Source organism: Ptychodera flava, chromosome 18 (genome assembly GCF_041260155.1).
Source record: "Ptychodera flava strain L36383 chromosome 18, AS_Pfla_20210202, whole genome shotgun sequence".
Taxonomy (NCBI): Eukaryota; Metazoa; Hemichordata; class Enteropneusta; family Ptychoderidae; genus Ptychodera; species Ptychodera flava.
The window spans coordinates 17802687-17814840 of record NC_091945.1 but is presented as its reverse complement, the minus strand read 5'-3'; the positions used below and the strand labels follow the sequence as shown (position 1 = coordinate 17814840).

General features: G+C 35.7%; 1 protein-coding gene across 2 annotated transcripts in view; it reads left to right on the top strand.

Moving 5' to 3' along the window:
• The window catches only part of LOC139117046 (protogenin-like), a 155698-nt gene that overhangs the window by 2818 nt on the left and 140726 nt on the right, over positions 1-12154 (top strand). The window lies entirely within an intron of this gene.

Here is a 12154-nt window from a genome sequence, read left to right as displayed (position 1 = left end):
ATGTATGTGTATGAAATTTAATAATAAATATTCAATCACATAAAATTAATTTTTCTACTGCAGTTTAATGCTGTGTTCCCATGATGCTTTGTAGGTTGACCATCATCAGTTCTGTAATTTGAACCTAAAAGGCAAGTTTGCGATAGAAAAATTTCTTAATCTTGCTTCTCTGAAAAGAAATTGAGATATTGTCATATGTTCAGTCATGTGACAACGTGGCTGTTTAATGTTTGTTTCAGTGTGTTCTCAATGCTTGATAATCAGGTGGAGCCTTTAAGCTCAAGAAAAGGAAAGAGTTGGTATTGATTGCAAGATCTAAGCATTTATGAAAACATACCTGTATTTCAGTGATTTTTATTCCTTGTTTTTTGTCATTGATGAATAATCTCCCATGAGGAAAAAAAATGTGGGAAGAGAGGTAAATCAAGCACACGGCACATATTGTGTTTCCACTCCCAGCAAAGATTAAATACAATACCTAAAATGTGTTGAGTTCTGACAATACTTTTGTTCTATTCTACAGTCCATTATAGATAACATATACAGGGATGCATTAGCCACTTGGAGTTTGTGAAAATTTTCCAATCTAGCAACCAGAAAATAATCCTACAATACTCGTTTTTCTTTGCAATGGCAGCTACATATTCAAATGTGTAAAGTAAACATACAGGTGATTTTGACATCCACTCAGTTTCATGAATCTTCATTCAGTCGACATGATTAATCATGTAGATATTTTTAAATAGCATTTTCAATCAACATCTTTATTTCCTAGTGATATTGTTGGAATTGTAGGATTTTCCTCATGGTTCACCGGCGGCAATTGATGTGTTGTAGGATATGATAAAATATCGCTATTACCGTAAAAAATGAATACATACACTGAATGTCTCCATAGTTCTTATAAACATATCTGTAGAATATCATTCTAGTGAAGGAGTTTTTGTAAGTGTGACATTCTTTACATTTCATTCAGATCATGGCCATTTTATGATAGGGTTTCATATCATCTTTGTCAGTATTTTATTTTTATTCAGATATGTGTGATGCAGTATCCTAATTAACCCTATGAGGGCCAAAGTCAATTTTTCTCGCCTTTCTAAAATATACCCCCCCGTCAAATTTTTTTCAGATTTTTGCCCAAAGTTTGATAAAAATTGTTGTCAATGAAATTTGGTGTCCATTTGGTCCAAAATTATTATCAAAAAATTACAGAAAAATTTACAAAAACTGGTAAAATGATGCAGTAAAATTTTGGTGGGAAACACTGAACAGCACTCAAAGAGTTAAGCTGCCGGAGATCACACAGGCCATGAGCTGGTGACTGTAGGATAGCCGTTTATAGCCACCCTGTGGCCAATTCTGTGTAACATGACAAGATTCCAACTCATACTGCTATTACCATTTACTTCTACTAGGTTTTGTGTAATTATGAGTAAGATCTGATGAGCACGAACTTCGGGTATCCAATTTACTCGTTTAGTCGAGATAATTTTGATGTACGCGTTTGATTGTTGTACCTTACAGCTGCTCGTGATGGATTCGATAGGTTTAGCTGATGGCCGTACTTTTTTCCAGAAGGGTGTGAGGAATTTTAACTGTTCTGTGAGTGCAAATACCATCGCTCTAATGTCTTTCAGTGAAAGTTTCAGTGCGGCACTGAGGGTTTTTGACATATGCCAAAATGTCAGCCCCAGTGTTTTATTTTCGCTCAATAACGGTTTTGTATGTACGGCAATCTCATATCAGACAGTGGACTTTGGGTGTGATTGCCTATTGGTAGGAACTAGTCACATGACTACAATATTTGACAGCTATTGGATGACTTTGCTGGCATCATGCGGTTTCAATCTTCACCTTGTCCCAATAATGGCCCCAACACAACATGCCATTGTAGATTTTTCCGCTCGAAGTGCGCAAAATGCATTCTGTGGGAAGACACATCATAGTACATGTGATTGCAAATTACTCCTTCATGTTCCTAAAAAGCTAAACAAACAAGAGCGAAACATAATCTATTTGCACTACAAGGGAACTTTTTCGCAGAAATTGAGAACCAGGCTTTTAAGGGGGTCGAAATTGCTGTTAGTCACACACAGATGCATTCTGGGTAGAAATCTGTTGAAGGAAACAACATGTAGGAAATTTGCCATCACAGTGGTCGCATTAGACAGTTCAAATAGCGGTACTGCTGCCGCAGTATGGATCATGTATAATAATTTTGATATCGGTATGTTTGTTTTTCTTCAGCATAAAAAGATCACTGAAAGTCAGACCTGCAGAGACTGTTAAATGTTAAAATAAGCAGGACCACCCAAACGTCTGCATTTTTCACCGAGCCAATTGACTGAAATATTGCCATTAAAATTGAAATACTCTGCTACAATTTATTTCCCTGTTCCAGCCCTTCTGTGTAAATTCTGAATAGCAGCTTGATTCTCTTGTAATTTCTTTGTCAGAGATACTTAACAAACTTTGCACTCGCAACACACCATGCGGATACCATGTCAATAATTTTTCTCATTCAAATATTGCACGCTCTTACTGGGTGATATCCACGGTACATCAGAAATTTGTCATTTAAGATACCCTGCTGTTTCATTGTGAAAAAGTTATTATTTACAAAAAACCAACTCTATGAAAAGATATATTAATATATCTAAATAACAGAAAATTTCAGAACTTTCAATTATTTGTTTCTCAAAATCAAATCCGCAATTTGTTAAAGAATGTGATGTTTATTTTTTTTATTATCACGACATTCCATATCATTTTCATCATGTTTTGTTGGATCGTCGGTTTTTGTGATGAATCTGTCAACCTCCTGGACTCTCAGATTCTCTAAATATCATTCATGAAGTTAGCTTTTAGAAAAATCCAAATGTACCAGAATAATTTATCAACAAAGTCGTATGATATGTGTTTTAAAAAATTCTTTTAAAAGTCAGGATTACTGTACAATGTATCAGTGCATGAATGTGTCTAATCCAAAAAAAAAGAATTATCTCATACTGAAGATGGATTCAAAAAATGCGTTCTTCCACACATGTTTTCTGTACTTCAATTGAAGACATATCTACATTAGCAAACATCCTAAAAATATTTCAGTTATGAATAATTGACAAGTAGATTCAATTGAGTGTATGTTTGAGATTTTGGAATGTAAGTTATAAGCTTCTCAGCAGTATCCTGTTGAAAAGTTTGAATCTGGCTTAAAAATGAGAGTTTAGCCAGTTGCAGAATTTTGCCAGTAAAGGGTCATTAAAAGTTCACAGGCGTTTTTTAGGGGACTATCACAATTGGATAACATGATTACATCAATAAAATTCTTGTTGTTTGGAAGTTTGTCTCGCGCTACCATAAACCTTTCTTTCTTTAAATTTTGTTTCAATAGACATGCCATGAAAGAAAGTTGACTTACAAAACATCGGGTCTTTAATGTTGTTAACACTGTTATTGTAGCTTAAAGAATGACTCATTTCAGAACAGTACTATCAACCAGAATGAATGGTACAAGGACATCTATTGTGTTTTGATGTCTTCCAAGTCCAGGCACTCGAATTTTGTCACAACAAATGTTCAAAACACCTCCCTCATTTCTGGCAGATAAAAATGTTGAAAAACTGCCTTGCATAATTATATAATTGTTTCTCCGAACATAAAAATATTTGGTATTATGATTGTCAAATTTTGGTCAACCATGTGATCGGCGTAAACCGGCACTTTCCATCAGCACTTCTTGATTTTGAAAAATATAGTCTGCCATATGCATTCATATCATTCATGTATGAATGCTCATAAAATCTAGACATCGTACCGAAAATATTTTTTTTTATTATAGTCTTAAATTTGGAAATGGTAGAGTATAACCCATGAGGTTTTCCTTTGTACATATTGTACATCTGTGCATTTGAGTCTAAATTCTTGGGAATAAACCGCGATCAGAAGCGAGTTTCAAAATTGGATCGAGAGGTGCCTGTTTGTTTGTGAATGCAGAGAGGTACTACTTGATGTGCTTCAACACTGTTAATGTGTTTTTATTGCAAATTGAGTTTTTTTCTTTGAAATGTCAGCTGTGCATTCCTCTCCAGGGGGACGTTTGTTCACCTAAATTGATATTTTTCAAAGAGCTTTTGTTAGAATGGGTGACGCTGACCACAGTATTTTGAGCCTCTTATTGTGTGCATGCCATATGTTGGCAATCGTTTTTCACTTACTGTTTAATAGCGATAGTTAACTTTTTAGGAATTTGTTGGTTGCATAATGCTAATATATATGCTGCTCGAAAGCAAATATTTCAAACGTAAAACCACAGTTTGCTGGAGGAAGCATTTGACCGTCTCCTTTCATAATCATATTAGAGTAGAAATCAGGGGTGATATGTGCAAAGTCATTTGCTCAAAAAAGTGAATTACTGCAAATTTAGCGAGATTGGAAAATCAAAATGGCTGCCATATTTTCTGATTTGGCCGAAAAATGTGAAAAGTTTCACAGAACAAATCGGTTTAAAACTAAATTTTTTGTACAAGTTAATCCAAACAAGCTGTAGACCAGCCAAGAATTGCACTGATCAGAGAGTTTGACCCTGGCTTTCTGCCCTTTGAGAAGCACAATTCATAAAATTTCTTGCTTTATGGCATATAATTTTCTCGATGACAGAACTTGTCTGTACCTTCCCATTCACGTGCACACCTTCAATCATGCCAGTTGACCCTGTATTGCAATTGTGTAGTCACAGAGTGGTGTGAACATGTTTAAAACTTGTGTCTTTCCCCCAAACAGGGTTGAAGACTATAGTGTATGCGGAGTTAATTAGCAATCACACAGTACTGTAGGCATGCATAATACTTAAACTGTGCCAGTTTTCAATAATATTGACATTTTCCAATATTTTAGTTGACAAGATGCTCGGCTCGCTCAAAAATCAAAGCTGACATGTTAATCTATAGAAAAAATCCTTATAATATTTTTTATGAAAATAAAAATTAATATTTAATTTCACTTGAATATTTTCCTTCCCTTTTAAATTTACATGGGGACAGGTATAAACTGATATGCACAATACAAACGTTGTCAATTTACACCCATATTTAGTACCATGGAATAGAACACTGTGTCTTGCCCATTGAAAACCATTGACACATATACAACAGTAGAGCCTGACATATTGATCCAAGATAGTTTATGCCGTAAACGTGTTCTGGGTTACATTCGCAAAGAGAAATATTTCATATCAGTTTTTTTTCCCCTGATATAGTTTAAAGCTGCCACGGGGAAACTTGTGTGAAAGGGAGTGCATTGTCGTGGTCTCGATCTTGTATACATGCGGAATCAGTAGAGAGATCGCACTGTTTCCCAATAATGGGGGATAATGATGCCTCCTACATTACACTTGAAAGATGGAATTCATTACAGAAAACAGGGAATGTCAGGTTTTATATCTAGGCCTCCCTGAACCCATGTTTAGATGACCTCAACTCAGAGTACAGGAACGATGTCGTGACAAGAATTGCATAATACAGTTAACAGTCACTAGAAAAAAGGTGTCACAGGATATACTAAAATTCAATAAAATAAGATGTAGCTTCATAATGCTGATGGCTATAAGTTGGAAAGTTCTGCTTCAGTCAATTTTGCCGGCTAAGCACTATTTTACTTGATTATTTTCACTTCTAGTGTAGTGGCTTTCATTGAACTACATTTGCAGATTATTTTGAATTTGCCAGTTTCACTAAACTGTCATTGGATCATTTTTCATTTGCCAATCTGGTGACTTTTATTGATTTTCAATTACACCCGACCAGTTTTAATCTGCAAAACAGTGACTTTCATTCATCCTGTTGCTCGGTCAGAATATTTCAATAAAATTGTGAACAGGAAATGCAAATCTAAAATGGAAATTTAAAGCTGTAATGATGATGGTACGATTGCAACTGATGGTGGGGAGCCGTCAGAATACTTGATTTTTTACAGAACTGCACTGTTATAATATGACATGTAATACTCGATTGGATGGGATAATTTGTTTGCGGTGAATTTTCTCGCAAGATTTGTCAAAAAAGTCAATAATGTTCCTTTTCTCTGGTTTCGGTGTAGGAGTTGTTCATTGGTTTGTTAGTTTTGTTTACATATTGTGAGACAAGAATGCAAAGCTTCAAGATTGTGCAAGTGTGCAACCCCTTTGAAGTCCTTGGAACTGGGTACACTTTTCTTAAATATATCAAAAATTCACACTGATGCGACTAGAATGAGTTTTCTTTCATTGATTATCTTTGTCATGATTTTTTATTAATGTATGTATGCTATCTCTCCTTGTACATGCACTGATCACGTTCCCACAAGGTGTTTATGATATCGCATCCGTGCCATTAGAATGAACTGAGTTGATCATGCACACACTTTCTCATGAAAATTAAATACAGATATTTTGTATTCTGAGGGTGTCAAAGAACAGTTTTTCATCAGTTGTGGACCTGAGCGGTATTCTATGGGCGTAAAAAGGGGGATTAAAGGTGGCCCACAGGTGTGAAAAAAAAACGTTGTTGTGGAGATAGATGAGTGACAATTAACTGGATGTGCTTCATTGGAGATTCATGCCGGCTTGGTTACAGTGGCCAATTGGACCTTCCGTAATTACACAGCTTGCTGGTAAACAGGTTGGATGGCTTTTGGTTGGATTCAGGCGATGCTGAACCACATTGCAGAGACATTGTACCCTTTCACCACCATGGTTTGACCCAAACCCATTGTGGTCAATAGCTGAGCATGGACCTGTCTACACAGGGTATCGGGGGTGAACAGGTTAAAAACCGGGGTCATCAATTTTTTTTTAATAGCAAGGTGAAGAATGATATGAGTTTTGTCCTTTTTTTAAGCGGTTGCAGATGAGGGATACATTCTGAACGCAATGGTTCAATACAATGAGAGGGCAAATGGTGCTTAATGACACTCAATTATAGTCATTTCCAAACTGTCAACATGTTTCTTTCATACACGTTAAATGTGGCCAGCCGGCTGTTGCTTTATAGGTCTGACACATGGTCTTTGGAAGTTGCAGTACCAACCCCTAATCAATATCTTTAGTGAAAGTGTGATGATAGACAGAGGTTGTCAGAAAAGATTTTTCTTTCACAGCCATAGGCAATGCTAATCCTCCCCTTTTGCTATTGTTAAAATGTATAGAGTGTTTCGAAATCATGATGCACATTGAATCGCTGAGAAAGAAGGCATTGCATTGGTCCATACATAGACTCTCATTCTCGAGGGTCTATACATGTATGGTCCATCAGATTTTTCTGGAAAGGCCATTCCAGAAAACAGGCTGTTATTGGTCCATCTAAGCAAGACCATTTCAGAAAGAAGGCATTTCATTGGTCTGTCAATAGACCCTCATTCTTAAGGTCAATGATCCATCTATAGAGTTTTTGGAGAGGCCATTCCAGAAAATAGGCTGTTGGCTGAAGTTCATTGGTCCATCTAAGTGAGACCATTTCAGAAAGAAGGCATTTCATTGGTTCACAAAACTTTTTGCATTGATCGTTTCACAAAGAAAACATTTCATTGATTAATTCAAATTCTGTCATTTAGACAAAGTGATCAGTCTGTGACCTTCTCAAACACTACAGATAATGAGTCATTGTATTATGATGATGGTATTGGTATCAGAATCTTGAATGACGACTGCTTATAACTTATAAGATCATGACAGTTGCAATTCTGTGACATTAGTCAAATTCTTCCACATGTGTGGCAACAGATCCTCGTCACATACACGTTGCAATAATTTACACCTTAAAGGAATGTGGTCCTAATATTATATTTATAAATCTATGTATCAGGATAATTTACACCGTAAAGGAATGTGGTCTGATATATCTATACATGATGCAATAATTTACACCTTAATATGGTCACATATATCTCTGGTATCAAATCTCTGATTTTGATTAGGCAACCAAGCAAAAACCATTGTACAATACTGCATAATGCCACTGATGTTCTACGACTTAAAATATCTGGCATGCCACTCTTATGATATAGATTTGTGCCAATTTGCATGAACCATGCATTTTAATGCTCTTAAAGTTTTAACTGTGGGCCATTCTCTTTCAAAATCAAGCATAAAAATTGGGGACCAGTGCGAATTTTGGTACCATGGAAAAAAATTACCTTAAATTTACCGATATTTGATATTCCAGATGGCCACCATCCCTACGCCAACTCTCTGAGGAAAACTTAAAATTTATAATTTAACAGAAATTAGCCGGTAAATTCTCTAGTTACTCTAGCAGCTTTGCTGTGAGCCCTCACAAGTGGTTCAAGAAAAAAGCATTGTGAAAGTTTTTGAGTCCAAATATCTGTTCCTGGAGCATATTCTACCAAAAAGATATTGTGCACGTGAATTCGAAAGAGGGAGAGTCCTCTGTGAAAAACATCAGGTAACATGAATGAATATGGAAAAGATACAAGAATAATATCAATTTTATAGCTACACTTGGTCACGTTTTTTATACCCATCCATAAATATATCACATAATTTGATATGAGTCGTATTTGAGAGGCAGAAAACATGCTTTATTGCTCTGTTCTTGTTTCAAGGTTTTGTTTAACTTCAAACTTATTTTTATGGCGACAGTGGAAATTTGAAATGTATTCTGCTTGTTAAAAGAGTCCTTTCTAAATTTTGATACAAAATTACTTTTTGCAAGCGATTAAAATGTTTCAGTGAAATTTGTTCTTTCAATTGTCACATTTCTCTGATTAAGTAGGCTACATGCGAATAAAGCAATAACACTGAATAGTGTTCAACTTCTGCAGTGTGTGTGTGTGTGTGTGTGTGTGTGTGTGTGTGTGTGTGTGTGTGTGTGTGTATATATATATATATATATATATATATATATATATATATATATATATATATATATATATATATACCATAAATTTTGCCAATTCAAATTAGTATCCATTGTATAAACTACACAAAGTACATAATCCTCTCATGTACATGTAACTGTGTTCGTTTTAATGTAGTTTTCGTTTCACTGTTGCAACTTTTGTTAAGCTTTACCCCAGGGTTCAATGACAAATTTTCCTCAGCGCAGGGTTTATAGATGTTTGCACTTAAAATCCCTCTTTTCGATAACATTGTTTGCCAGTCAAATATGATTGCATGGCAACGTGAAATTTTGCAAAAAGCCTGAAGCAGCCTTTGAGACAAGTCCTTTATCCCATTTTGTACTTGTATGCTTGCACTGGGAGCAGTTGCAATGCATCCATTTTTTTTATAGAAAAAATTATCACAATAAATACTAGCAGCCTATTCACAGTGAAAATTTGACACAACCTCAATTTCAAATTTGCTGTAGAAAAGTCAAAATCGCTACAGTAACTGGGAAAGGGTATGGAAATGTTAAACTGTTTGGGAGGCTGCAAGATTCCTGCCATACTGCTGTCAATGAAATAACAGGATGTTTGAAAGTAGTTTCTGATGATATGGTGAATATACTACTAAAGGTGTATATTTATCCTTCTGGGATTTTTCAACACCTAGTCAGGTACTCTGCAAGTCGCATTGGTACTATAACAATCTTGCTGTATCGATCGCCGATGTAAATTATCGCCCTGGTGGTGCCTGTTATTCGAAACATGATGCCTGCTTGCCTATCTCCCAAGTTGATCATCCTGATAAACATTGACCCAGGCTTAATAGACTGAGAAGTGGCCATAGATACCATCGCTAGGAAACTCAACTATTCAGATAATGCGCACACACGTTAGCTCCAGAGAGGTCAAAATAATACTATACATGTTACAGATGGGGTTATCACTGAAATCTACTGTGTGATATTATAGTACTTCCTGACAAAACAAAGCATAATTGTGTATGTATAAATATGATAACACTATACCCTGTATAAAAAAGGGGTTTTTTGAGAGAGAGAGAGAGAGTTCCGATGCTACTATAGTGCTTCTAACAGTAAAGTTGATACTGTGATTTGCTTTGCATGTATATTAAGGTGAATTCAGCTACATTGAACAGTTTCTGAATATAAATTATTTTCTTTTTTCAAAACATGTTGAAGGAAATGATTTGCTAATTTATCATACTTCGTCTTGAATCATGTTATTTTTGTTTTCGTTGAAGTTGCACCTCAAAAGGAAAGTCAACTCGATTTAGCTTCCTGAATTGATGGTGCAATACTTGTGAGTCGAAGGTGACACAGTGAAATACATGACCTTTTGAGGTCACATGGTGAACTGCATGACCTTTCAATACAGGTCAGCAGTTGGTCTATGGCAATAACATGTTGAAGTCAGCGTTGCTTCAAGTATGTTATAAGGCTTTACAATTATAAATTATAAACAATTCAAGCTATGTCACCTCTAATCCAAAGCAGTTACTAGGCTTTCCTGTCAGCAAGAAAATATTTGAATTAAAGGATTATTGGCGGACTATGTATGTGCAGTGCTATTGGCCATCAAAAGGCCCAGACAAGTGTTTTGACCATTGTTTTCCTTTGCTATTAGTCAGGGGTATTTGTTGCTGCATAGACCCTGAAGCGAGAGGGCTCTTGCTCCAGGGTCTATGGTTGATGTTGATTGGTGGTATCCTGGGCTTGTACCATGATGTCCAAGGTCGTTTTTACCTTGGGACTCAGATATGACTTTGGAGAGGGAAGCAGAAATGTGGAAGCTATCGAAATCTCACTGCACATGTTCTTCAAGCCTTCCATCATAAAAATTTGGTAAAATCAAATTTTTGTCCGTGAAAAAAGTGGAACTCCTCACCTAAAAATCGGGGCCATCGCTTAATTACCATGGTGTACAGCATATCTGGACTTTTCACAGCAGAGAGAGAATTGCAATTTCATTAAAATTGTATTCTTTGAAAATAATAAAATGCCCCCCCAAGTAGATGCCAAATTTGGTACATCAAGTACAGAGCAACTCAATTCCCCAAGAAGAAGGAAAATGCATCATTAAAAAAAAAACATGTTTTCTCTTGTTTTTTGAAAGCTAGACAAGTTGAAATTTTCTTCAAACAAATTTCAATAAGTTCAAGACCTTGTCTTGACCACCAAGATGCACATTTTACATATATGTCTAATGTTTAGACAAAAAAGTCGAGACCTCATCACATGTCAACGTACCTGATTTCACTTTTTTGTTGGTGATAATCTATCTGTAATCTGTTTCCTGGTCTCTCATAATCTTCTCAAATTCAAGATGGAAGACACCTGCTCAAGAAACCTGTAGAGCTTTAAATGTTCATGACTGAGCAGGTGGCCTTTCCAATCCAGGTTCTTGCAGTAATGGATGTGTGAAGTGCTCACTAGCACTTTGTCAATAGTTCGTCCTCCATGGAAATTTGTTGTCAACTGAATGAATTTTCTGTTGGACAAATCTTATGATGTCAATAAACAGGGGCCTTTAGAGAGAAATGAATGCGTATCCTCATGAACCTGTCATAGATAATAGTATCATTTCTATTCATGAAACCAGTAATTCTCATATTATATATTTACAGATTCGGTATCTTTTTCCAACCATAAATTTTAAAGTTACCGAACTTTCATTTAATTGATTTTAGGAGATACATGTACGTGTGAAATGTAATAATGAAGTTTTGACCAAATAGACACAATTCGAATTTGAAATATTGTTCTGAGTTGAAAAGTAGAGAATATTTGATCAGAAAGAGTAATATGTCTGTAAAGAAATGTTATTTTTCAAGCAATACAGGGTGAGATGCCGACCAAACAGGCACAGTTCCAGGCAAGATTTCAGTTTTAACTTGTCTGTGCAGGAGTGTTATGTTATAAATAGCTGAACTCAACGGCAACCTCCATATGTTAAAATGATCAGTTTTTGATGCTGGTACCTAATTTTACCACATAGGGTTAGCATGTTACAGATTTGAAGCCAGATCTGCAGTAAAATATTTTTTGTTTTCTGTGAGGTTAGGCTGTTATAGATAAGAAGCCAGATGCCGTCACTTTGTGATGCTGCCACCCATTTGTCAAAAGGGATATTAAGGTAGTATGCGCCTCGAAAGTGAAAGACTTAAACTTTTGCTCTAACTTTCCTCTAGGAATCTTTTAATCATTCTCTTTCAAAATCAAGAATAAAAATAGGGAGTCACCTTGTAAATTTT